Source organism: Salmo salar, chromosome 21, assembly GCF_965601325.2.
Source record: "Salmo salar chromosome 21, fSalSal1, whole genome shotgun sequence".
Classification (NCBI taxonomy): Eukaryota; Metazoa; Chordata; class Actinopteri; order Salmoniformes; family Salmonidae; genus Salmo; species Salmo salar.
Genome location: NC_138311.1, coordinates 25,893,879 through 25,921,589, shown reverse-complemented (window position 1 = coordinate 25,921,589; position 27,711 = coordinate 25,893,879). Strand labels below are relative to the sequence as shown.

Below are 27,711 nucleotides of genomic sequence, written 5' to 3'. Positions count from 1 at the left end.
ATTAGCATACTTTTGGTAGTAACTAGAACATCGTTTATAAGATTGGCACAACATTTTCCCTGTTCTAATCGCTATAGCTAAAGTGCGTGTTTTGTCAGTGACAGGAAAAGCTGGACATCTTATTTTTTTATCCCCTTCGAATTGCGCGGATTTCCATATGCATGTAATTATGAATACAAGTATAACTCATCTTTCTTATAGGAGGCTACCTTACGCAGGGAATAGTTGGTCAGATTTCGAAAGGAAATACATTTTATATTTTTCAAAATATTAGAAAAAGATTACAAGGATCTCAATGGTCATTCACATTGAATCTTGATCTTCACTTAAATTCAATATGCTTATTCTGATTATGTTTGGCAAAGATCTCTGATTTCAACGATTGTCCCTCAACACATTTCGATCATTTGCTAATTGTGATTGATACAAATATTAGGCCTTCCCCACACAATCCGTAGCAAATGTAATGGACCACGACAAAAAGCCTCCATTGATTTGATTTCTTCACTTTATTTGATAAATAGGCCTATAGTGAAACAAATGCGGGACAATATGATGCGGCAGTGGGCCTAGTTCAGAAGTATTCACAGCACCGCCCCGTCATTATGTTGATAAAGAAGTGGCCTAGCATCTCAAAATAGCCACATTATTTGCTGTTTTAATGCGGGTCGCTACACTGAAATTCATGACCGAATATGGGTGTAAAATAAAACTTGTTCAGCCCTACTTTGAATTAAATATATTTAGAAGTTTACACCTGTTTCCACAAATACTCGTTTCATTTAATTTCCTTTTGGTAGGCCTATAGGGCCTTTAAAAAATAATGATGAATAGGTAATTGCTGGAAAACGCCGACAGCTCACCTCAGCTGTGCAAACAGTTATGTGCAAGAGCAATGTTTTTCTCTTCCATAAATAGAACACTTTGCAAATGAACTTCCTAAAAGCTTCGTCCCTTCAAAAATAAAACTTTACGCGGTATTGTGGGTCACTGGTCTCTCTCTCTCATGAATACCTTCAAACGTTGTAACATTATTCATACGTAGATGAGGCCTATGCCAATAATAGGCCTAATGTATCGACTATTCAGTTCTTCATTAGTCAGTACAGTATATTCCTTAAAATGTCATTTTTTTAGTTTTTGTGGAAAATAATATTTATGTTTTATAGGCATACAATACACAGACCTCGTGTCAAAATACTTTGGTCAAACAGGCCTTCTCGGCCATCTGTTTTAGTGGCTGTTTGAAAGCAGGGATAATATCCTTATTATTCCAATCCATGACAGACACAGCTGGATTTTTTTTAAAGATTCAGACTAGCATTTTGCGAGAACTGGAACATCAAACAGTATAGGTCACGCAACACACACAAAAATCACAATATTAAACGGCCATGAGTAGCCTAGACTAAATGTACGGAACCCACTGGCTATTTTGGTGACGTCTGGTCGCCTATAGGCTACTCCTACTCTAATTTAAACCAATGAAACCAGAGACTGAGAGAACTTGGTGTAAATAGCTTAAATGCTGGGTCTTGGATTTGGAGTTTCAGAACCGAACAAATAGGCTCTGATGCAACAGGATAATATTGGGTTCAAGTGGCCTCATACTTTATAGCTGATGTTAGCCGTGTTTTTTAAATTACTACATTTAGAAGCACGGCTGCAGGCCGCAGTTGGCATGAAATTAGTTTATTTTAGTCGCTGCTTTATTCCATTTCGAAACTGAAATGTCCCATTTGGTGCAGGTTGAGCTGAACGTCACCCTGTGACTTTACGTGCTGATTGGAAGCTCTATGGGCTAGACCTTTCAGAATGATGTAACTGTAATCTCACATGAACCAGTTGCTCTGAAAAATACGCAAGTATTTTATTATTCACAAAATGTGACAGTTTTCGATCCACACTACATATGCACGTGCGGGTCCGTGTAGCCTATTGCCAAAAATTGGATACTAACTCGCCTATAAAGTGCCTTGCTTATTTTTTTGTTCAAAGAGAACAATCTAGCCTTTTTGCTCACTATTCCCCCGTTCGGTTATTTAGCAATGGCTAAAAAAGTTGCTGTGGTGCGCTTGGAGAGATGCGGTGCTCTTGGTGAGATGGTGAAGTCTGCTGCAAGAACGTAGTTATTGTTCTGGCGGGGCGCAGCGTTGCAGATAATGTTGGTTCTCTATTCCACAGTTTTGAGTCATGTATGTTTTATTTACCTAATGTTGCAGCATATGGATATGATAGACTGACTGACTGACTGAGTAATTGCTTTTACAGCATTTGCGTAAAAACATAGGCATTCCTTTTTTTATAATGTTTATGTGGAATGGATAGTAGAGACAAAGAAATCCTATGGGTGCAGTGAAATCTGAGTCATTTCCCTCACGTTCTGTTGCCTGTCAACTTTGACAAATTAAATGGGAAGGAGATGAGAACATGGCTTCTTGGTGGTGACATTGTCACGAGCGAACTTCCTGATGCAACAGTATGGTAACTGCGGGAAACGGACAAGCTCACCTTTTGATCCGAGGCACTCCGAGCAGTCTTTTACCGGCTATTCGATTTTACAATTCAATGCTCCTCAATCCCCTTCCAAGTTCTGATAGTATATGAAAACAATTTTGAGCGCTTCTAAGCTTAAGCTGTATTTTGTCCTCTCTACCGGAGACTCCAGGGAGCTCTCCAGCTTGCCAACCATTGGCGCATGAAACCTTCAGCCTATACATTGATTCAATGAGTCATCACGACGCTGTAGGAAGAGTTTGGTCTGCACTTGGCGTTTCCCTGCATTTCCCGGTCCTATATCTGCTAGGCAGCTATAGGACTCCCGTCTCCGCTGCGCACGGCGAGCGCCCGGTAGCCTACCTATCATACCCTTGGCGGAGAGGGGTCTGCTCGCTCGTGTCTGTTGGAGTTTGGATGGGTGCTGGTCGTTTGAGAACACGTGACCTAATCTGATCATAAGATTGTGTCTAGGATTTGGAAGAAGGGGTTTTCTGGCTACATCGTGCGCTCGAGGCTCGAAGGTTTTGCGCTCATAGCCTATATGTTTTTCCCTCCACTCTCTCGCTAGCTCGCTTGTGCCACTGCTCCGCCTACCCTTTTCGCAACATTGACGCAACCTATAAATACTGGAACAAAAGAACAACTTCCTTGACTCCTGCTGAAACTGCACTTAATCGGGACACGGATCCCTGTTGTCAAGTGAAAGGAAATATTGAGACGGGGGTTTATCTGGCAGCGATTTGAGCTGTGTCATCCCACTCGATCACTGGTCTCCGAGGCGCATAGTAAGTATAATTAACCATTCGTACTCTTTAAACTTTTTGATTTTGATGCCGGGGTTCTGTCCTAGATCTAGCCAGTTGCATCCTCCTTAATGGACTTCAATGTCGAAAAGAAATGTTGATTATTCGCCATAGGGTTGTTTGCGCTTTGTTTTCCTTGGAAATTGGACACAAAGTGCCATCAGATTCATGTTGAATTTCGATCTCCTTTAATTAATGACTCTGAACTGCATTTTATTGGGAACGAATTTGCCATTAACTATTAAGTGGATAACACTGGTGACATCGTCTTGTTTAGGCTACTTGTGGTGTCTTGTCATCTCCTTGCAATTTCTGACTACAGTAGCCTAATTAAAGACCCATTCTAGACCCAATTCTTCAGCGTTTCTTTTAGGCTACAGAATTGGTATTCATGCATAGCGTAGCTTATATATATATTTTTGAATAAACGTCAAATCAAAGTGTTGCCATGTAGGCAATCGTAGCGAGTAGCCGGCTTCGTGGAATAGGCAACTAGATTGATAATAAACTCAAATTAATGTATACTTGTCATTTTATTCACAACCCCATTTAAACCTTGTTTCGTGTTTTAATCCACCACTTGCGCAGGCAAACCGTTATTGTCCTATTGCTTTGTCGCGCTGGTATTTGCAGTGTGTGAACAAAGGACTGGGGATAGTCGGCTCGGCAGAGAGCGTCAGTGGAAAGCAGGCGGGCTGTTTACAATAATAACACGATCCCGGTGACGTCACCTAACTGACAGAAGCCTCCGCCAGAGGTAAAGCCGCTTAACCATCGCCAACACGCTATACTTGGAAAGTGGTTACATCATCGAGGTACAGAAGGAGGGCGGGACTTCCGAAGGAGTTCAAGAGCTGTTCTGAGTTCAGACCTCCAAAGTGTGAGACTAATGGAGTTTTAGGGTTTAAAAAAGGAAACAATATTGGTTTATAGTGTTGTATAGTTTTTGCAGTTCATGTTTGCTTTGAACACTAGAGGAACACATACTTCACATATTAAACTTGATTTGATAGCCTATTATGGGTTTCATCTCATAGCCTTGCCTACTCCTGAAGGTATTCACCAATGAATCCAGTATTCACAACAGCCTATTGTTTGTTCTATGAAGTTGTGTGAAACATGGACAATAGCCTAATATTCACTATATTTCTATTTGGTTTGAGAAAGGGCCAAGTAGAAGTTTGTCAGGCTTCTCTCCCTTTCACCCTGGATGTGTATAGTGCAATTCGTACTCCTGGCATTTAGCACGTAAAACATAATTTTTTTTCTATGTTGATAGACACACTTTAGCCATGTTTTTTTTTATACTAGACAATATGAATGTCTAGGGCGGAGATCTTTTTTTTTACTAGTCGCTAATTCAACTTGTTTATGAGTTATGAATATGTAAGGAAAGTGCTATTATAAAACATTATACATCTGTGTCCACACAGTGGTGTGAGTAAGAGAGAAAGAAAGGGATAGAGCAAAAGGGAGACGAGATACACCAATGACTAGTGGGACCAGTGCACTGGCTTTGTGCAAAAAAGGGTCAGAGGTCAATGTTGTGTTTTCAGGGTGACCTGCCAGCGACTATTAGCCATTGATGAATGTGATGTTGCTCAAGTGTGCGAGTTGGCCCCCTCCCAAAGGGGAGATGCCCTAACACACCCCCTCTAACCCTACCCCACCTCCACACGCACACACACACACCACCCCACCCCCTGCACTGCCCTGCTGACAGGAGTACAAGGGGGCAGCTGCTACAGATGTCTTTTGGAGCGAGGGGGAGGAGCACCAGGGACACATCAATAGAGGGGCTCTGGGAGTGTCTCTTTAGGGCACTCTCTCTGGGACTCACAAAGCTGTTTGGCACCAAGATGTTTGGGACCAAGACATCTTCAGATGCAAACAAGTGCAATAGAGACAGGTTATGTTATATGCATTTATGCAGGCCTATGTATGTGTGCTCACATATGTAATAATGTTAATAATAATCTGTTCAATAAACAAACTCTATTTAGGTGCACTGCAGTTCACCAGTCCCCATTCAAATGTACTTTTCTTTAAAGAATTGCTCCTGATATCTGTATGCACTAGTTTAGTGCCCACACAGCCCACATGACAGTTCCCAACCAGAGCATTTATCTGGAGTTGACTCTACTCTGTAAACAAGCTGCCTTCACATCCACACCCATCAGCTGAGCACAGCCACTCACGTCCACACTTCTCCATATCAGAGTTTAGGGAAGCGGTCTTTCACTCTGTTTAGGACTCTTATTATACTCAATCCTCTTTATTCTAAGGTTACAAAAGTGATTTTAAATTGTGTTTTTATTTGGGGTGTAGCAGGGTGAAAGTGACATCTCTGACTTTGTTTGTGGACCAGGCTGAGGTGTTCGATTCGATAATGTGACATAGATCAATCTCGGGGCATTGTCCACTAACCATGTTCACAGTCTCAGTGTAGAGCCAGGCGTGGAGAGTATTAACGGATTTCAAATAATAGACTGGTGCTGTCTATATTTGGCCGTGGGTCAAGTGTGTATTTGTTATTTTATGTTATTTCAGCTGAACACAGGAGGGATTTCCCCTGACTGTTCTGTCCGAATCCCTATGTTGTGACGGAGAGGCAGGGAGACTTACAGTGTGACAGATTTGGCCTAAACCCTTCCATGACTAAGTTGAGGGTGGCTAGGTAAAGGACAGGTAGATTGGCCAGGTTTACAAACTGTACGATGGATGACTGGATGGAGGGAGGGTTGGACAGACAGAGGTAGAGAAACCGAAAGATGGCATTATGTCGGTTTCTCTTTTCTAAAATATACTGAACAAGAATATAAACGTAACATGTAAAGTATTGGTCCCATGTTTCATGAGCTGAAATAAAAGATCTCATAAATGTCCCATACACACAAAAAGCTTATTTCTCTCAAATATGTTTACATCCCTGTTAGAGAACATTTCTCCTTTGCCAAGATAATCCATCCACCTAACAAGTGTGGCATATCAAGAAGCTGACTAAATAGCATGATAATTACACAGGTGCACCTTGCGACAGGGACAATAAAAGGCCACTTTAAAATGTGAAGTTTTGTCACACAAAACAATGCCACAGAGGTCTCAAGTTTTGAGGGAGCGTACAATTGACATGCTGACTGCAGGAATGTCCAACACAGCTGTTGCCAGAGAATTGAATATTAATTTCTCTACCATAAGCCACCTCCAGCGTTGTTTTAGAGAATTTGGCAGTATGTCCAACTGGCCTCACAACCGCAGACTACGTGTAACCACACCAGCACAGGACCTCCATGTTCGGCTTCTTCACCTGCAGGATTGTCTGATACCAACTACCTGGCATGCTGGAGAAGTGTGCTCTTCACGGATGAATCCCGGTTTCAACTGTAGCAGGCATATGGCAGACCTTCTGAAACTGTCTGCCATCTGCTTGGTACAGCTGAAACCGGGATTCATCCGTGAAGAGCACACTTCTCCAGCGTGCCAATGGCCATTGAAGATTAGCATTTGCCCACTGAAGTCGGTTACATTGCTGCAGTCAGGTCAAAACCATGGTGAGGATGACAAGCGCGCAGATGAGCTTCCCTGAGACGGTTTCTGACAGTTTGCGCAGAAATTCTTCGGTATGGCGTCGTGTGGGCAAGTAGTTGGCTGATGTCAATGTTGTGAACAGAGTGCCTAATGACGGTAGGGTCATGGTATGGGCAGGCATAAGCTATGGACAACGAACACAATTGCATTTTATCTATGGCAATTTGAATGCAGAGAGATACCGTGATGAGATCCTGAGGCCCATTTTCATGCCATTCATCCCCTGCCATTACCTCATGTTTCAGCATGATAATCCACGGCCCCATGTCACAAGGATCTGTACACAATTCCTGGAAGATGAAAATGTCCCATTTCTTCCATGGCCTGCATACTCACCAGACATGTCAGCCATTGAACACGTTTGGGATGCTCCGGATCGACATGTACGACAGTGTTATCCAGAAACTTCACACAGTCATTGAAGAGGAGTGGGACAACATTCCACTGGTCACAATCAACAGCCTGATCAACTCTATGCGAAGGAGATGTGTCGCGCTGCATGAGGTAAATGGTGATCACACCAGATACTGACTGGTTTTCTGATCCACGTCCCTACTTTTCTTTTTAAAGGTATCTGTGACCAAACAGGTGCATCTGTATTCCCAATCATGTGAAATCCATAGATTAGGGCATAATGGATTTATTTCAATTGACTGATTTCCTAATATGAACTGTAACTCAGTAAAATCTTTGAAATTGTTGCATGTTACGTTTATATATTTGTTCAGTGTATATGCACACTAGCTAGGCCTTGTCAGGGTGTGAAACCCCTCCTTGGTGTGTGTGTGTGTGTGCTGTGTATAGGCCCACATGTAATATCCAGGTTTGCATTAGAGACTGCAAGTGTGTTGTGTGAACTACCCTGTTGCCCACGTCCCTTTGGGATGCGATGTCGTCCCGTGTCTGTTTGCAGTGTGAAGGGACCCATCCTCAGTCACATGCCAAAAATAAACCCTCAGAACCAAGAACTCCTTGAATGAGAAGCAGCTGAGAGTGTTACAGCCAACCTGGCCATGTACACAAGTAGTCTAACATGAAATCAAAGTATCAGGCTAAATCAGCAGCCCCAGCGTGGTCAGCTGTGTGCTTGATCGTCCGCTGTGCCTGAACTGCGCCGCCGCAACCACCACACTGTGGCTCTTGTTCCCTCCTCTCTCTCCCTTCACCCCGCCCCCCCCCCCCCCCCCCCCTTCTGTTCCAAACGTCCCCTAATGAAGAGATGCATTATGTGATTTCATTTAGGGTCCCTGCGAGAGAGAGAAAAATAACAGAACCACAGATTTGTGTGTGGTGACATGTGACTCATAAGGATCTCTCCCTCCTTAATGCAAAGCTGTGTGTGTGCTCATGTGACAGTGACACAATGCAGAACAAGCTGTGTAGTATTCCGGGGGATGGCTTGGGCTTGGGCACAGCTACTGTGTACAGTTGCTATTAGTGGGAGACCCATAGGGCTACAGCTCACATTATCTCCTAGATTTGTCATAATAAAGCTAAGAAGTGAACCTCATTGTCTGGTCCAACTAGTTGCTTTTAACATTTTAGCAATGACAGTGAGTTTGTGTCACTCTCTTAATCTCTTGCTTTTCCCCTTTTATTTTCTGCTTTGTGAGAAAGATCACATTTAGCTGAAGTGTACTGATCCTGTAGATAACTGACAAGTGTGTGTGTGTGTGTGTGTGTGTGTGTGTGTGTGTGTGTGTGTGTGTGTGTGTGTGTGTGGGGGGGGGGGGGGATGTGTGTAAACTTAGGCTAGCATCAGGGTTTTCTCTCCAGGCCATGGGGGTGTTTTTGCTGGCTCATCTCTGCCTGTTTAACAACACGGAGCTCCTCCTAAACTGGCTTCCTGTACAAACCAGTTTATCTGTAAACAAACATGTTTTTTTCCTCCCAGTCCCATTGTCCACACTGTACCAGAAGGCATGTACACAATGAATGCACGTGCTCTCTCTCTCTCACGCGCGCTCTCTCTCTCGCGCTCTCTCTCTCTCTCTCTCTCTCTCTCTCTCTCTCTCTCTCTCTCTCTCTCTCTCTCTCTCTCTCTCTCTCTCTCTCTCTCTCTCTCTCTCCTCTCTCTCTCTCCCCCCGAGCTGTTTGTCACGAGTGCCTGTCTTTCTCTCTCATAGTGTATGCCTCTGTACTGAGGAAGCTTTTACTGAGAACTTAAACACTTGTTTAATTATCAGATGCAGTTAGTTTGATTTGAACAGCTTTATGTATTTAATAAATGGTGTATGTTCTCTGAATGGGCCAGGATGGGGAAGACACAGTGGCAGAATACAAACGGAAAGTTTACCAAATTTGTTAGATTAAAGTTATAAGAAACAAGAGTTCCACTTTGTCTGTCACCAGAGCTGTTTGTCACGAGTGCCTGTCTAAAAACAAATGGCTACCTCAGTTGTAGTAGGCCTATGGTCGAAAATTCGGTTAACTTTCCCTACATTTCCTGCTTATTCCCTCCTAATTCCTGAAATCCTCCGACCAGGATTTTAAAACCAGTCACCATATTCAAAATAATGTAACATTCCCAAGCTCTCCTTCATGCTTTCTGTGTTTAACCTGCTAGAGGTGCACAGCGCTGGAGGTGATAACAGGCCCAACCCATCCCCTGTCTTGGCCTGGCCTGGCCTGGCTTGGCCTGTCTGTACACGGTTGTGTGTAGTCTCAGGATCTGTTCTAATACTTAAATGCATTATTGGATGAATCCTCCATTCCCTGAGGTAGGCTGTATCACTTCAACATATAGGTGAGAGTAGGGCTAGTAGGATACCATACCCGTACATTGCTTTACTCCGATCGTGTCATGTCAGATCAGATAATTTCCTGTTTGCTAAAATTCAAATAGTTTGCTTAATTTCAGTTTAAGTGACAAAACATCAAGTATAGTGTAGAGAATCATTGTACCATCTAAATCGCTGTATAATTTATTTTTTATAACCCAAAATATTGTATTTTAAGCTGTTTGAAGCTGGTGTACAAAACCAAAAGTAAAAGACGCAAAAAATAAACTTAGCTCACATAGAACAGATCTACCGCTTCTTAGACTTGCTTTCAATGAGAATGACAGATCTAACACACGTCTATGTGAATTTGGTCAGGAAGCCCAAAAAGTTCCTTATTGTTGCTTTAAAAAGTCCCTTTGTATAAAAGTGTCTGCTAAATGACTGTGTTAAACACATTAGTGAGAACATAAGGTAGTGAATAAGGATGGATTAATGAACGAAAGACTGGAAAGTTGATAGCTGCTTGTTCCTTGGTTAGGCCTACTGTCTTTTTTTTGCAAGCCTCTTGTTCCCCTGCTTATAGGCCTACTCTTTTGAACGTCATCTTGTACCATAATCCTCATGTGGATTGAGAGGATTTGTGTGGTATTTAATTTAACCCAGTGCCCTCTTACTTTGTGGGGAACTCCCAATAAAACTAGGCAGATCACATTTACTTCACTGTCCATGGAAGAAATATTGAATTCTGGGGTATTATACAAACCAAACAGCAATCCATGTTACTATCATCATTGGTTACCACCCTATGTAGACTATGCCTACAATTCTGCATAAGGTTATATACAATGCATTCGGAAGTATTCAGACCCCTTGAATTTTTCCACATTTTGTTACGTTACAGCCTTATTCTAAAATGCATTAAATAAATGTTTTTCCTATCAATATACACACAATATCCCATAATGACAAAGTGAAAACAGGTTTTTAGCCATTTTTGCACGTTTATTAAAAACAGAAATACCTAATTTACATAAGTATTCAGACCCTTTGCTATGAGACTGGAAATTGAGCTCAGGTGTATCCTGTTTCCATTGCTCATCCTTGAGATGTTTCTACAACTTGATTGGAGTGCACCTGTGGTAAATTCAATTGACTGGACATGATTTGAAAAGGCACACAACTGTCTATATAAGGTCCCACAGTTGACAGTGCATGACAGAGCAAAAACCAAGCCATGAGGTCGAAGGAATTGTCCATAGAGCTACAAGACAGGATTGTGTCGAGGTACAGAAAAATGTCTGCAGCATTGAAGGTCCCCAAGAACACACTGGCCTCCATCATTCTTAAATAGAATATGTTTGGAACCACCAAGACTCTTCCTAGAGCTGGCCGCCCAGGGAAACTGAGCAGGGCCTTGGTCAGGGAGGTGACCAAGAACCCGATGGTCACTCTGACAGAGCTCCAGAGGTCCTCTGTGGGGATGGGAGAACCTTCCAGAAGGACAACCATCTCTGCAGCATTCCACCAAACAGGCCTTTATGGTAGTGGCCAGACAGATGCCACTCCTCAGTAAAAGGCACATGACAGCCCACTTGGAGTTTTCCAAAAGTCACTTAAAGGACTCTCAGACCATTAGAACAAATATTCTGTGGTCTGATGAAACCAAGATTGAACTCTTTGGCCTGGCTGCCAAACATCACGTCTGGAGGAAACCTGGCACCATCCCTACAGTGAAGCATGGTGGTGGTAGCATCATGCTGTGAGGATGTTTTTCAGCGGCAGGGACTGGGAGACTTGTCAGGATCGAGGGAAAGATGAACTGAGCAAAGTACAGAGAGATCCTTGATGAAAACCTGCTCCAGAGCACTCAGGACCTCAGACTGGGGTTAAGGTTCAACTTCCAACAGGACAACAACCCTAAGCACACAGCCAAGATAACGCTGGAGTGGCATCGGGACAAGTCTCTGAATGTCCTTGAGTGGCCCAGCCTGAGCCGGACTTGAACCTGATCAAACATCTCTGGAGAGACATGAGAATAGCTGTGCAGCGACGCTCTCCATCCAACCTGACAGAGTTTGAGAGAATCTGCAGAGAATAATGGGAGAAACTCACCAAATGTAACGGTGCCAAGCTTGTAGTGTCATACCCAAGAAGACTCGAGGCTGTAATCACTGCCAAAGGTGCTTCAACAAAATACTGGTTACAGGGTCTGAATACTTATGCAAATGTGATATTATTTTTATTTTTTTATACATTTGCAAAAATGTCTAAAAACCTGTTTTTGCTTTGTCATTATTGGGTATTGTGTGTAGGTTGATGAGGGGGGAAAAACAATTTAAGCAATTTTAGAATAAGGCTGTAATGTAACAAAATGTGGAAAAAGTCAAGGGGTCTGAATACTTTCCGAATGCACTGGAATAAGCCTCTCACTCACTCTTACACACACACACACCACACACACACACACTCTCTCTCTCTCTCTCTCAGTTACAAAGGGGTTGTGCTTATAGAATATGGCAATCTTACAATTTAAGTGAATAATGTATCTAAACTTATTTAGCATTGTGTGCTATAAGCAGGCGGCAAGCAAATGGATCCTGCAAAGTCGCTCAGTCAGTCTCGGCTGCTCAAGCCTATCCTAAACTTGCGCAATAGGCTAGTGTCTGTTCAAATAGCCTATGGTTGTTCATTGAGAACTCCCTCTATCTTTCATGTGTCTGCAGAAGGTATACACTTCATAGCAGCCTTACAAATTCTTCAGCGGTTAAAGTTGCCATGGCAGGAGTGACTGAGAGAGGCGACCAGTCTCTCCACCAACCCAATGACTGTAAAAATAATTGACAAAGCCATCGATCACGTGACACCATTCATTCTTATGTGAAGACTCAATAGCACACTGAAGCCAAATTCAGTCAATTAAGATGGCATCTCATGGAGACATAACATGCGCAGTTTGAGCTACTCCAGGAAGTGACTGCAGGCTCTCCGTGCTGCCCCCTCTCATTGAGTAACTAAGGCCGAACAGGGTACTGCAGGCTGCCATTAGTAACTAAATTATCCTTATAACTGCTTCTGCGTGCGATATTATTTTCGGTCCAAGGACATGCATCTAGTGTATTAGAAGCAATTATTGGTACTATGATTGTCTTCTAAACATTTCTTTATTTACTTATTTACAGGAAGATTGACCACGAAGATTGCCATTCCCCTATTCACTATATGGGGGATCACGTTTTCTGCAAATAATGCCTGCAGTACCGCGTACGGCCTTTCACTCCCGTGGCTTTAATGAGAGTTGGCAATCCCCCCCCCCCCCCCCGCATCATCACTGGTGGGGTGAGCGAGAGCTGCGCAGCAGCTATGTTTAGTTGGGAAGACTGCAGGTCTTTCCTTTAACTTTCTGTTAGGCAGAAAGCTTTTGACTTTCCCTATCACCGAAATGTCCCCAAACCAGAGAGGACACAAGCCACAAGATGTGCTTTCTTTAAAAGTCTACATCCATGAGCGCCACAGGCTATGCCCCCCCTCCGCCATAATGTAGTCCGGCAGTTGCAGTCTCCTGAGTCTTTCATTCAAAGGAAGCTTAGAAAAAGAGACATTATTTTTAGTAAAAGTGTTGCCTACTGAAAATCAATTGCGTAAGCCAAAAACATCCGATCTATCGAAAGGTTTGAAAGTAGCTTGAATCCACACCCCCGTGCCTAAAATCGGGTTATTTTATCACCAGTTTGCCTTGTCAGGATGGATTTCATATAGGTAGCGTATCGTGCTCTTTTGCTGTTGATTTCGAAACTGGAAAATATTCGCTTTTTTTATCTGAATTCTCATCTTTCAACCGCCTCATCTTTACTTGAGTAATACGTCTGTGTTCTAAGGGACCATTTGTGTTTAAGTGTGACAGTATGACTATATAGGCTTTTTATACGTTTAAAAACGGTCTGTAAAATTATCTTTCGGGACCTAAAGTGTTAATTTCCCCCCCTCCGTTGGCCATAGAAGAGAACGCTGCGTGGGCTGCAAGATCATTTGAGAGTGCATTTTGTTTCTCCTCCAATCCGCTACACAGAGCTCAATCCCGATATGCCCAATGGGGAGAAGGGGTGGCTCTAACGAATTTGAATGAAGAGAGTATCTTTCGGCGCCATTTTCGAGTTAGCTGCGTTTGCTTCAACAGCTGTGAGGAGCGGCTGCTGAGAGTAGGCAAGTCAAGCGCTGGAGCTGTCGAAAGAGAAGATAATTATTTCCAGACACTCAAAAAATATCACAAACATATAAAAATTATCCCGGAAAAAGAACACCGATGGATGGTGGACGAGTTAAAGGAAAATAAGTGAAAGAGTACGTCGTATGGACCGGTGGAGACGTTAGATGGTTAGCTAGTGAATGCTAGCGAGAAGAAAGGGGTGTCTGACTTGGCTACCTTGAGAAATGCAACATTTAGAAATACATTTGCGACAAATTAGTGGACCTTTCTAAAAATAATTTAAAAAATTGAGAAATTATTTCAGGGTCAAGTGAGTGGAGTATGACCGGTACAATGTGGTTTTTTTACAATTATAGTCCTTTTTGTAACGTTCAGTTTGAGCGGGAGGCACTGAACAGACTGTCGGCACGGCTGTCAACAACAAATGCACAGCAAAGCTGTAGCTTGATATCTCTACCTTTCGAAAACGATACAATGATTTAAATACTTTAAAGTTTGTAAGGCTGGGGATACCGTTTCATATGTTATTCATTTTTTTTCTATTTTTGAGGAATTTAAGTGTAAGTAGTCACTTACCTACTCATTTGATCATGTTTTCTAGTTAAGTTAACGTTAGTGGATTCGCCTGATGGAAAGCTTTTCACAACCTCTTATGGTAAGTGTGTCTATTGATTGCTGTTTCAACTAACAAGAGAACATTCGTTAGTCAGCCACCGAATCGACAATTCTACCAGCTTGTGATACGTCTATTTGCTCAGTGATTGTCTCGTTTGTTTTGACATCCCGATGCAATTTTTAGCCTAATGAATAACTAGCAACGTTGTGTAGGTAGTCTAATTGTCTGTCCGAACAGTTGCCAAGTTTTGCTATCGTTTAATGTATCTTGACTTAACATCTTAGTTATTTCCAAAGCGAACAACAAAATCAGCTGGCCTAGTTATCACTTTTTCCCTATGATTGAGATGGTGACTGAGCAAACAGTCGTTACAATGTGGCGCTCGCCTGTGTGATTGCAACATACAGTTTAACTTTTACCAAACCACTAACTACTGTAGCCAGTACGTGAGTTAAGACAATTAAAATGTACATTGTACAAGCGGTGTTGTCAAGGCTGCGTGAATGTCTGTGATACAATGCAATGGTTCAGCCTTGATTGACTTGCACTAGGTAGTCAGAATATTAATCGCATTGAATAATAATAGTATGCTATAATGTGACGTTTGTTACCAGAGTGAGTCCTTTACTGCAGTTTAAACGACCAATTAATTTACTTGTGCGCTTTATTCCGTGGCGGGGGAGGCGGCTTGCTGACACTAGACCGATGCAATATGGTAGGCTCTAATACGAGTCATACTATTTTCGTCCTGTCGTTCACTGTACTGAAATCGTGGCGCTGTGTAAAACGTGTATATCCAACTCGAAAAAAGCGTGTCGTATTGTTAGGCCTGCTCAACAAGGAAATTATATTATTTCCCCACGTAATATACACTTCAGTTCTTTTAATCCTGCCTCACCATGGCCTTTAACTGCTACAACTCTTCATACAGAATAACCCACTTCTTTCAGTTTACTTTTTAATCCTGAGCTCCTTTCCACCAAGCAATTATAGTCATCTGATTATGTTTTGTAGCCTACCAAACTACTCAGAACTCCCCCTTCCTTGTCGACAAAACTAAAAGAGGGACTGGTCTGCTGCAGTAGGGGTCAAATGTCCCTGACGGGTCAATTATCTTAATTGATGTAAAGGTTTCTACTCTTGTCATGTGATGTCAAAATGGGGTTAACAAGAATTAAAAGTTGGGCCAGTTTCCACGTCTCTTGGTCCCAAGCACATTGCATTTAGACAGTCTCCCCTCGGGAGCTCTACCTACTCTCGAGTTGAGGATTTTCTAATTGTATTCATTCAAAATTGAATATGACCTACTCTTGCCATTTATTTTTCTCAAGGAATTTCCCCCCCAAAAACAGTAGGTTTGATTGCTTTTCTTTTTAAATATTTTGATTTGGTGCAACCCTGTCCCTGGGTTGTCTAAACTGCACATGACTTCTACAGTATAACCAAATATGAATTGAAATGGCTCCTGTTGAATCCAAGGCGTGTATTAGTGACATATAGCCTGACTCGTATGTACAGGGAAATATCAATTATACTTGAACCTAAGACAAAATGTGTATTGTTCCTAGCTACCATTGTAGCAGAACAGAGATGATAGAGATGTATTTGATTTTGTATCAATTAGGCCACCCTACTATGGTCAGTTAAAGCAGATGGGAGTTTGTTTTAAACCCTGGGCTTAGACAGGAGTAGTTCTAATATACTTTTGTTCCTGTGATCTCTGCTAAACCTAGTGCGAGGGGAAAAACCCTCTGAAAACCACATTGTGGAGGTGGTAATGCATGAAGCTTTTTTTTAAATTTATTTTTACAAGCCCAATCTTGAGCATATGAAGTTCTCACGTTGTCATTCTATAAGAAAAGGCATCAGAATTTGTATAGAGAACTTTTGGGTTTGTAGAATGCACCATGTGAAATACACTTTACTGTTATGAGTGATATTAAGTGAAAAATGTCCCCCATCGTCGATTATTGGTATGTTTGTGTTGACTTAAACTGATAAGTGCAGACTGGTGTCAAGTATTAATTTGCCCAGTTTAACTCTGTTCTCCAGAGAGAAAGGGAAAAAGAGACCCTCCAATGCAACATAAATGTAGTTGTGAGTGTCATATGCAGCCCATATCATGCTCACTACAGTAGTTATGTCTTGCAAATTTTATCAAGAAGTGATACTAAAGTTAGCAGTGCAGCATTTGCAGGAAGTAGACAAAAATTAACACAGTGGCATAGGAAACATTTTTTTATTATCTGCATCAACAAAAGATTTAGGCTAATGGATATTTTTGGATGTGAAATATTGGTGCTAGCTATATCATTGCTTAAAAAAGGAATATATCTGACCAAGTGTTAGTCAGGTGAGCCCGGTAGTGAAACACAAGTGTTTGTGTTGTTCTAGAACGTTAATGACATTTGGTGACTAATCATTCTGTATTCTCAGGCCCCTCTGGCAAAATGGGCTCCCACCCCCATTTCCTGGTGGAGTTGTGCCTCTCTGCTCTCCCGGCCTGCTCACACGTGTGATAGCTGGTCTGTAGAGAACCATCCCATGCAGCACAAACTCTGTAGTATTTAAATTCACCATGATGCGAGCGGGTTTTTACAGGTTTTGTTGGTTATTTTCCAGGGCACTGTCGTGGAGTGTGGTTCCACAACTATGCCATGTCAAAAGCAGGCCATAAAGAGGCAATAGTGGTGCCTCCCTCATAAAACAGGATACTACTTCACAAGTCCTGATAGTGAACCAGTTAAGATTAAAAACTGTGGGGAATCCATGTTTGAAATTATTTGTTGAGTATTATGGTATTATGTAAAATGTAGTATTGAAATGTTCTCCCCACAAAGTGTATGGCTGCTGTTAGGATGTCACAAGTGCTTATATAATGTGGAGCGTATTACGTTGCTTCTGTCATGCATACATTTTTCTGACATGTTTTGCATTGGCGTCAGTCTTTGCATAGGCCACAGTGCATCCTAGTGTCACATTTGCACACGGCAGATTATTACACCTTCCCCTTCTACTAAATGACGATTCCTGTAGTGTAGGCCTACTAAAAACAATATCTCAGGTTGGTGTGATGGGCAAATATATTCGTCTTTTTTTTTTTATGCTGATGAAGTGGCAATGCCACTTGTATATCAGGGAGGGTTTTGAAAAATGTTGGTGAAGTTTGTGCAGTTCTTATTTAGTGTGTGTGTGTGTGTGTGTGTGTGTGTGTGTGTGTGTGTGTGTGTGTGTGTGTGTGATCTATATATCACACACAGTCCCTTCAGATATTAGTCACACCCCTAGACGTTTTACACATTTTGTTGTTACAGCCTGAATTTAAAATGGCTGAAATTGAGATTCACTGGCCTACAGACAATACCCCATGTCAAAGTGGAATTTATGTTTACAAATTAATTAAAAAGGAAAAGCTGAAATGTCTTGTGTCAACTTTTCAACCCCTTTTATGGGAAGCCTCATAAGTTCAGGAGTAAAAATATGCTTACGTTTCATGGACTCACTCCGTAGGCAATAATAGTGTTAAACATGATTTTTTTTTTTTTTAATGACTACCTCATCTCAACCCCACACACAACTATATGTAAGGTCCCTCAGTCGAGCAGTGAATTTCAAACACTGATTCAACCACAAAGACCAGGGATGTTTTCCAATGCATCACAAAGAAGGGCACCTATTGGTAGATGAATTTAAAAAAAAAAGCAGACATTGAATATCCCTTTGAGCATGGTGACGTTATTAATTACACTTGGTATCAATACACCCAGTCACTACAAAGATACAGATGTCCCTCCTAACGTAGTTGCCAGAGAGGAAGGAAACTGCTCAGGGTTTTCACCATGAGGTCAATGGTGAATTAAAAACCTTTAGTTTAATGGCTGTGATGGAAGAAATCGGAGGATGGATCAACAACATTGTAGTTTTTCAACAATACTGACCTAATTGACAGAGTGAAAAGAAACCCTGTATGGAATAAAAATATTCCTAAACATTCATCCTGTTTGAAATTGGGCACTAAAATGCGGCAAAGAAATGAACTTAATGTCCAGAATACAAAACGCTGTGTTAGGGGCAAATCAACATGAGTCTGAGTACCACTCTTCATATTTTCAAGCATGGTGGTGGCTGCATCATGTTATGGTGAAACTTAATCCTAGAGGAAAACCTGATTTCAGTCTGCTTTCCACCAGAAACTGGGAGATTTATTCACCTTTCAACAGGACAATAACCTAAAATGTGGCCAAATTGACACTGGATTTGGTTATCAATAAGACAGATGGTGAATGTTCCTGAGTGGCCAAGTTACAGTTTTGAATTAAATCTATTTTAAAATCTATGGCAAGACCTGAAAATGGTTGTCTAGTGATGATCAACAACCAATTTGACAGAGCTTGAAGATTATTTTTTAAAGAATAATGGGCTAATGTTGCGCAACTCAAACTCACAGCTGTAATCGCTGCCAAAGGTGCTTCTGAAAAGTATTCACTTGGGTGTGTGTTTTCATTTTCAATAAATTTGCTAACATTTCTAAAAACATGTTTTCACTTTGTCATTATGGGTTATTGTGTGTAGATGGGTGAGGAGAAAACATTGAATACATTTTGAATTCAGACTAACACAACAAAATGTTGAATAAGTCAAGGGGTATGAATACTTTCTGAAGGCTGTGTCTGTGTGTGGGGATATATAGTACTGTGCAGTGCAAAACCTTTTATATCCCAGTAAATATTGCTCAGTCTGTATGGACAACATAATGTGTTGTGGTCACTAAAGCTGTAATTCTATGGCTTTGCTGTGCGGATGGTGGTTGTATGGATGTGCTAGACTGCTGACATGTCTAAATGCAGTATTTAATGTATTAGTGAGGCCGATTATAAACATCACTCATTACATTTTAATTAATGCTGTCTGGTTGTACCATTTTTAAATCCTCCACAATAAGTTTGACTCCATCCTATTGAAACACATGGTGTATTTTACAAGTCAATTCAGGCTTGACTTAAGGGAAGCTACTGGTTAACATGGCTGCCCCAGTTACTTAAAATACTCATACTTACAGAATATTATGTAGTAACATTTGAAAATATGGTTGTCCTTTCTAGCTTCAGCCTTCCAGTTAGGCTTTTCACTGTTTTTCTTTCTTTTTTACACTGGTTGTAGTCAAACGGGAACAAGCGGTCCTTGAGCTTAATTGTGTAAAAATATATAATTAATATTGTTTGAGTATGGGTGCCAGTATACAAAACTGTAAGATGACTATGGGATATAGTCACTCTCTTTAGGCCACATCAAATGAAATGGAGTATCTTATCAGTCAGTCAACCGGATGGGGGAGATGTGAGAATGTAACCGTAGTGGCACTCTGCTGGGCCTCTTTTCCTCTGGGTTTGGGGATGTTTCATGATATCCCCACTCCACCAGCCCCCAGCATCACAAAGCGGCATAGCCCTTTTTACACATCACGAACGGGAACTGTGGATAAATCACATTTTTGTATCAATGTGTGTCTAATATTGTAGTTACATTTTGGGGCCCTATGCTAAACCTAGCTTGTGGGATGGGGAGGGAGAGACTGTCATAGGACTGGAATTAGTGGGAATGCATCGCAGAACAGCTTAACTGTAAGTTGGGGCTTGTGTGTGAGTTTAGACACTTGTCAGAAGGGAGAGTGAGTTTTGGCCCAAGTGTGTTGATGGGGTGCACTGTGTACGTGTGAGAGTGCTTTGGATACACTGGGGGTGTGTCTCTTAAATTCACACACCCCTCTCTCTTTTCCTCTTTCTCTCACACACCCCTCTCTTTTCCTCTTTCTCTCACACACACTGAGCTTGGATCCTAATCTCCCTCACTGCTAGTTCTCTGGCCTGCTCCTCTCATGGAGAGATGACTCATGTTGATTACTAATGCGACAGGCGTTGGTTTGGTGTCAGTGTTTATGGCCGGGTGAGGGTTGTGATGGAGCTGCAATACGTAGGGTAGTTTCTCTGTCATTTCTCTGTGGGTCCGGTGCCGAGGAGGCGTCAGTCGGGACGTAGCTCTGAAATGGCCGGCGTCACACTGCTTCTGCTTTGTCTACTTCCTGTTGATGGCTTTTCTGGCCCTGCAGTGGCTACAGTGGGGAGATGGAGCAGCTCTATTGAAGTGGTGAGTAGTCAAGAGAAACACCTAGTGTTTTGGTAGTTAACCAAGTTTTGTGTACAATGTACATTCATGTGTTTGGTTTACCGTACAGGCAGGGCAGTTGTGTGAGCCTGGGATTTTCTACAGTTCTACACTAGGATGTCTGCTATGTGAGGGTGAACGGGTGTGTGGGGCATGCTTTTTCTCCACAGACGCATGCTGGTCATGGGAATAGTTGTATGGGAAGCCCTCTCCCTAACCTTGACTGGATGTCTCCCCCCCAGTTCACTATACATGCATCTGGACTGGTATGTAGAGTTGAGATAAGGCTGGTTGTGTTAAGGTTTTCAATTGGGTTTTATGTTTTCCCACATACAACCGGGTTTGAATTTTGTTTACACCTCTCCTTTTCTGCATTATCAGATGGTCGGCCTGCCAGGCTTTTTTTTCTCATCCCTAGTGTTCTCAGTCCTCAACACATTAATTGACTTGAAAATATATTGTGTAGTGTTGTTGTTTTCCAGTTGATCGTTTTCCTTTCTTTTCTCTAGTGCTGTGTTGGAGTGAGAACGGCCCTACTGTAACAGACCCGCCTGACCGTGAATGGGGAGATAGATTGGTGCTCGGAGTTCACTCGCAAGTCTCCATTAGTGGAGTCGCGTGAAATGAACAAACTGTGTTTGACTGTGTGTAGGCTTGGTTTGTGAGTGTGTCTCTTCTCTGACATTGGTGTTGTGCAGAGGGAACCCCAGTCAGTCAGTTAGCTCTGCGGTCACTCTGCCTGCCTTGTTCTCTACTGGGCATGTGTTGTGTGTTGGACAAGTGGGAACGGGCTGCTGAAGTTTTTGCAGGATTAACACCCACAACTGCATGACTGGTGTTTCTATGGCTTAGAAGGGTTCCTATTTATAGATGTCAGGCCTGGTGTAAATTACTATAAACAATAAACTGAACCTCTACCTCCCTGCCTGCACACACCCCTGTCCAAAACAGTTACCTCTGGCTAGTTACTCACCACATTAAACTCTACTATTTTAGGGTGAAATTAACTCTCTAAAAGACATGAATACACCCAAACCAAGTGTGGAATGGTCACCTTTAAGTCCCTAACCATTCTAGATGAATGCTGAGAATTTTGGTTTAATGTGACTGGATTTTGGTAGTTTGGTTCTGTTAATAGTGATTTATATTTTGTTCAATTTATTGTAATGATTTTATTAAAATTGCAGTGTCACGTGTGTGGGAGAGGGATAGTAAGAAATGTGTTTGTAGGTTGTGTCATTGAAGTATAATTCAAATGTAGGCCTATATTATATTTTAGAAAGTGATTGCCACCTTTAAAAAATCAAACATTCTTAGATAATGGACAAGAACATCCCTCCATACACAAGTACCCAGTTCTTCCAACTTCAGTCTAGTTACACCATGTAGTTACACCATGTCATGGTGTAACTAGACTAAAGTTGGAAGTACATCTGGGTTATTGTGTATGGAGGGATGTCCTTGAAAATAAAGCCATAGCTAAGGAAATTGCCCTATTATGTTAAGTTTGACTTATTTTCTTTTTAAAAAAAAATATAGATTTATCTAGTGTGCCATTTTAGTTGTATGTGAAGTTGCATGGGACTGCTTTCAAACCTAAAATCCTTTCCCAGAATGTAATATCAGGCTTCTATAACTTGTTCAGTAATTTGAAATGTATTTGCATTTTTGGTACTAGTTGTTGTCTAAACTGAATTATGATATGACTGCTTTTTATATTTGACAGCATTGTGCATACAATCCTCATAACCTACTTAAAATAATCAAAGAAAAATGATAACTTTTCCCTCAACTAAAGTCTGGATGTATCAACCCTATCAAATTAATTATTTAAATGACTGAACCATTCTACCATTGAATAACAATAAAGCAACATTTGAACATTTACATAAAACAATTGTCAGTACAGTTGAGAAACTTCTTAGAAATGTCCATATAGCCTACACAACATATACGCACATAGCAGAACAGACTTTTGTGTTACAAATGAGGCTAAACTAAGTTTGCTCTTGACAAGAGAATGGTTTGTGATGGGGGGGTCTAGAGCATCCTGCCCCTGTGGAAGGGGGTCACTCGACCTTTGCCCCCAGGGTCAGGTCACTCTGAGAAGATTATTCAGGGTGCGAGCCATAGGAACGGGTTAAAAGGCTGAGGAGCAGAGGCGACAATGGGAGAGAGCAGGGAAAGGTTAAAGCCATAATGGTGTGTGTATGGATATTGGGTTGTAGTGACACCTGGTCAGAGCTCCTCTTGGCCCACTGACGCAGTCTGAGGCCTCATTCACTCACCTGGTTCGTGAGTTAATTTATGATTTTTCATAAAGGTAAAGCGGGAGCGAGAGAGACCCAGAGAGGGACTGTCTCAAGGAGTGGTGTGTGTGTGTGTGCGCACAAGTGTATTATTTTTCTTTAGATCAAATCGGGTTCGATTTATTTTTCAATCAACCGGGGGAGTGGGAATGCAATTTAATTAGAAAAATATGACATGCCTGACTTGAAATGTAATCAACTGATATGAAGTAAGTCTGTATACTGTAGTTGCTGGTATGAAAAGTGGGTTAAAGTGGTACAGATTGTTTAATTCTTTATTACAATGTACATGAGTCGGAAGCATTAATATTATTCAGGCAATAATTAACACTTCTCGTGTTAGTGACCAGAATACACCTTTGCTACCGCAGACCTTCAATTGAAAAATTATATGGATTTTCACTTTTAATTAGTGTTCTAGATAAACCACTATAAAACTTGGACCTTATTTTTCTAGTTTTCTTGTCAGCATCATGAAATATAGGCCAGTTGCAATTGAGGCCCCCATTTTAAAACCTCTTTTGAAAAGGGGGCATATTTAAGTGACCTCCTATCTAGAAGTCATTTGTGGTTTGCTTTGCTGCACATTTAGTTGTCAGTGGCTTTTTAACTAATTATCTGAGAGAATTTGTATTCAGTATGAGGGAAACGGAAATCTATTAATCATTAGTTTTCTTGCGTGTCTTTTGACCCACCTTGTCCAAATTAATATTTGTGCCTCAGAGAGGGAGAGTGTGTATTTGTATCCCTCGCTCACACTCTGTCCTGGTTAAGTACTTTCTGTTCTATGAACACTTAGCAGAACACAATGGAGCAGGCATTATCTTTGTAACCCAAAAGTACTCAGCCACAGAACACCTGGGATACTGCCATCAATGATCAACACTATCCCCTGGTCATGTAGATTTTGTGTATCATACTTACCATGGAGTCTTGTACCAGTGAAAAGGCTTCAAGTTGAGGCTCACCAAAATCTAAAAACTGAAATGGTAAAAAATATGAAATACTGAAAAGATTGTGTTAGGAGGCCATAGGATGCAATGATCTGAAATTCGAATAAATTAAAACACAGCCTATCAGCTGTTAGTACAATTTCACCTTGCAATATTTTGGGGGGTAAATGACTAACTAAAGATATTATTTCTCATATGGTATAACTTGAGTGAAAAATGAAATCCTGTGAGAAAATCCTAGGCCAAATGTCTTTTTAGCTAACTGGCAGTGCTGCTGTTAATTTAGAAGTTGTAGTGTAATTAAACTGTGTAAGATGCCAAATGTGTTTGTGTTCACTTCTCTGCTCCCACCCTGTAATACCGGGGCCCATCTCCCGACAGCACTGTTAACGCTGGGTTATTTCCTTATACACCCACAGTTGTCCAAGATGGCGTCATTGTTTGATAATCATTATAAACACCTGCTTAGGGAGTAGAAAAAGCACATATTATTCGCTCTATCATCTCTATCATTTCATTTGTTTTCCAAATGCTTTATTTTAAGCTCTGACAAGGTCCAGTTGTAATTCATGGCGATGGACTTCATATCCTTGGATTTTGGATGCCTCTGTTGTACACACAGATTTGTGGTCATATTTTTCACACACAACCCAGTCCCCTTCTAATAAGTTACACCAATCATTTATGAAGATGCTATCGCTGGCTGGCCAAGGGGGAGTGGATCATCAACTAATTAATGGTCTTCCAGACGTCCCTTTTTTTCTGTTGGTGACATTGATCAGAGTTGTTGAATTGTGCCGTAGTGCATTAGTGATATTACCAGAGAGTGGTTATCGGACCTGATCAAATCAGCGGAAGCAGGCGATATTTGGAAACTAGGGTAACCATAATTGTGCCTATGATGCTAGTTAATACCACACCATAACTGCTGTATCACTTTATAAACCCTGTTTGTCTGTTTGCTGCTCTACTTTTCAATAGGTTCCCCTTTGACCAGATGGAAGTTGAAGGATGGTTAATTCAAACAGCAGTCAACCATTTTTTTCCCAGTACAATAAATGTGACTTAGCAGAGTTGGGGACTAGTCTTTTTTGATAACTGTCAAGTGACTTGGACATTGACATTGTGATTTGATATTTATGTCCCTTTGTCATGCTGTGGTTCAGTCTAATAGTACTTCTGTTCTACTGATCTTAGGGCATATAGTGAGTAATACATTTTCATTCTTGAACTGACTGATTACTTTCAAAATGGGCATTTTCTAGAGGTATAGCAATTGCCAGATTTTTATTGTTGAATAATTAAGATGTACATGTCTGAGCTGTAATATTTGTAATTTTGGAAACAAAATGCTCTATGACGATGAATTATATTTACTCTAACCCAAGCCTTGGGGCCAGATTTATAAACGTTGCACTATAGTTTAGCTAAGTAAAACTGGCCTGATGTGTGATTTGAAAGTGAAGTGATTGAAACTCCATCACCCCTTCAATTTAGCCGATTCAGTCTCAACCTGTCATAATACACTAACACAAGTGATCTTTTGTAGAAGAGAGAAAAAAAGTACAACCTCGGTACTTTGCCTTTTTTTATTTAGCTGATTATTTACCCCCATTCTCTCCTCTGCTTTTCAGATGGTTTGAGAGTCCTGGAGTTCCTTTCAGCCACCGATAGACCATCTGAATGCTGCTTTCGGGTGATTCCTCACAAAACTTGAAAAAAATCTCTCTATTTTTTTTTACATTTCCACTTTGTAATCCATATAATGTTCCTTTGGAGCAAGTATTGTTGGCATATATTTGACATTTGTATCTAAAAGCATATTTGAGAAATAATCTATGTTGGCCTACCCAGACACCATAACTGTTGATCTATATGGGGCACAAACATAAGCTTCATGTCATTTAAAACCTCATTGTGTGCTCTAAAATGAGAAACATTTAATAATGTAAATGTATGATTTTGAAAGTATGAAAATATCACAATTTTTCTCACTGTGTTTTATGGACTGACAGAAGGTAAGAGCGGGATTTTTTTGTTATGACCAAATGTATGTGGTGGGGGTATGTTGAACGCCATTCTTCCTATTGCGAGTACAGAACAGCAGAGTACAGTACATTATACTGTACTCTGGTGTACTGTACTGACCTATAGTCTACTTTTCTGTAGTGAACTATACTGTACTGAACACTACTCTGCTGTTCTGTACTGGCAATTGAAAGAATGGAGTTCTGCATACCCCCACCCCACATATATTTGGTCATAACTCAAAAAGTCCCAGAGCTCCCACTAACATTCTGTCAGTAAAATATGAGAAATTGAAGTCGCTATATTTGTGATATTAATTTCCATACTTTTCAAAATATTAAATGTACATTTAAATCTTGCATAATGAAATGTTTTACTCATTTTAGCAGACACAATGAGGTTTTAAATGACAAGATGCAGTTTGTGCCCCATATAGATAAACAGTTATGGTATCTTGCAATGCTCCTGGGTAGGGCTGAAATGTCAAATATGCCAACTTGGATGAATTATTTCTCAAATATGCTTTTAGATACAAATGTCAAATATATGTCAACAATACTTAATCCAAAGGACCATTTTATGGATAAAATTGTGACAATCCAAAAAATTCCCTGTGTGTGTATATATGCAGGAGTGCTGAGGGGAGTGAGAGGTGTGTGTAAGGGAGAGAATCAGAGGATGAGTGTGTGTATGCAGGAGTGCTGAGGGGAGTGAGAGGTGTGTGTAAGGGAGAGAATCAGAGGATGGGTGTGTGTATGCAGGGAGTGAGAGGTGTGTGTGTGTGTGAGGGAGAGAATCAGAGGATGAGTGTGTGTGTATGCAGGGAGTGCTGAGGGGATTGAGAGGTGTGTGTGTGTGTGCAGGGAGAGAATCAGAGGATGAGTGTGTGTGTATGCAGGGAGTGCTGAGGGGAGTGAGAGGTGTGTGTGTGTGTGTGGGGAAGGGAGAGAATCAGAGGATGAGAGATGGAGCTGGTTGTGGTGGTGCTGTAGCAGCACAGAATGGTTTGTGGGTTACACAGAGATGCAGGCCGTACTGTGCTGCCGCAGTAACGCCTGGACAGACGGCATCTGTGGAACCACCCGGAAGAGTGTGTGCGGGAGAGTGTGTGTGTGGGATCCGACTGCCTCATCACTGGCTGCCTTGCTGTAGCAGCACGTAAATATTGGAGTTAAAACTACTGCTGAAGCCTCCAGTATTGAACGTGCTGCTGAAGCAAAGCTGACCGCTAACCACCGTTAACTTACGGCGAGTCTGCATGCATCAGTCCCTCTGCTGCGCATCGCAGGAGAACGGTGCACAGAAGAAGACACCGAATGGAGAGGGACGCTGTGTGTCGTCATCTTTATGACAGGTACATAATTATTAGGTTAAGCAGTTGTTTTTGTCCATTTAACTTTTTTACATGTATGTTGTATTTTATAGTTCATTTTGGGGGGGGGTTATGTTCATATATTTGTATATACGTTAACATTTTCTTTGCACATTAAATCATGCAAACAAGTCATAATTTAGACTGGCCCATGTTTTTTTAATTTTTTTTATTAAAACTCATTTGTATTGCATTCTCTAATAAACGTTTTTGAAATGATGCACGTTTTCCTTTTTTTATATTCTCACTATATTAAGTTCGCACTTCGCAGTGTTTTAAAGTTACTATCATGCTGTTAATGTGTATTTTCAAGCCAAACGCTAATTACATCTCCATTCACCATGCACTTCAGAGAAAATCCAATTATTGAAACGATACAAATAAGCGACGTGATTTATCAATTGACCGTATATTTTAATCCTATGAAGGTTATAATGTGTATAGGCTCTTGAAC

The 27,711-nt window shown here is 41.2% G+C and overlaps 1 long non-coding RNA gene across 1 annotated transcript; it reads left to right on the top strand.

Moving 5' to 3' along the window:
- The first annotated feature begins 17,680 nt into the window (after window positions 1-17,680).
- LOC123729560 (uncharacterized) lies at window positions 17,681-27,476 on the top strand. The gene is made up of 3 exons (XR_006761189.2): window positions 17,681-20,577; window positions 20,766-20,861; window positions 21,105-27,476. It is a non-coding gene; the product is annotated as an uncharacterized LOC123729560 (long non-coding RNA).
- The last annotated feature ends 235 nt before the right edge of the window (window positions 27,477-27,711 follow it).